The sequence below is a fragment of the Sturnira hondurensis genome, unplaced genomic scaffold (assembly GCF_014824575.4).
Source record: "Sturnira hondurensis isolate 20B ecotype Veracruz unplaced genomic scaffold, ASM1482457v3 Scaffold0009314, whole genome shotgun sequence".
NCBI lineage: Eukaryota > Metazoa > Chordata > Mammalia > Chiroptera > Phyllostomidae > Sturnira > Sturnira hondurensis.
Window position 1 is genome coordinate 281,249 of NW_028081945.1, and position 1,209 is coordinate 282,457.

The following is a 1,209-nucleotide window of genomic DNA, read 5'->3' on the forward strand; positions in this document are numbered from 1 at the left end:
TTGCATTTCCCCCAAATTAAAATCACCTTTGAAAGAGATTTCAGACTATCAGTAAGATTCAGGAAAACATGATGGGGCAGCTAATGGTGATTGGGAGAACTGTGTGAGGCCCCAAGGTGACTACTTTGAAGTGGACCAAGGCATCACTGTCCTACGTATAATGTTTCTTATATCTTCAATAAATGTCTTTCTTTTTTCATAGTACATAGCTGGATACTTTCTGGACAGACCCCCATGAAGGCAAGTACTTGGAAGTTGGCATTGAGATTCCATTATGATAAGTTCCTTTCTTCCTTACTTACTGTTTATATGATGTTGACTACTTTACAATCCACATATAGCATTAGGCCATCATTCCAGCTCTCCATAAACTTCCAAGATACTGGAGACGCCAGTAAGATCACTACCTCAAGCTCCCAGTAGTAACTGGATGCCAGGAGGGAAGTGTCACCTAAGCTGAATCTTGAAGGGGGAGCAGGATTAGCCTTCTATAGAAAGACATCAAGAATGTCTCAAGTAGAAGACATGAATGGCAGGGTAGGAGAGGTGAGTAGTTAGGTCAGGTGTAGCTTGTTGGCCAAGCCTTTTCCTATTAGGTATAACCTTTCTCCTATACCTTCAACCCTGACTTCAATAATAACTCTGACAATAGAGTTATTTGATTAAGAATGTTTGGTGAATGACGCTTCTGAGATACCTACATCATGGTCGCCCAAAGTCCGTTGTTCTGCAGTAATTCTCCACCATTTTAGTGAAAGGACTCTAACAGCAGATTCAAAACGCGGCTTCGTCTCCACCAACATTTTGTTAATCCATCAAAAAGTTGGAAACTCAGAAGAAAAGCGTGTGTAAAAGGATTGCTGTTCTGCAAGGTGGAAGCCCAATGAAGCCAAACCCGGGTCTCTTTGTGGGGAAGCCGCCCTCGCTGCGCAGACGCGGGGGTGGGTGTGCGCATGCGCAGAAGACAGGGCGCGCCAGAGGCCGAATTTTGTCCAGGGGGCGCGGCACACACAACATGGCGTCCAACAAGTATTTGGTTCGCCAGCGGATTAGCCGGCTGGGCCAGGTGCAGCAATGGGAGGTTCTTCCCCTTCATAGCCGCTGTCCATCCCTCGCGTACCGCTACCGCCCCTTTCAGTCTCCGCCCCAGTGCCTAAGCCATTGGCTCAACCGCCACCGCCCTGCCCCGCCCCGTGGCTTCCTCGGCCC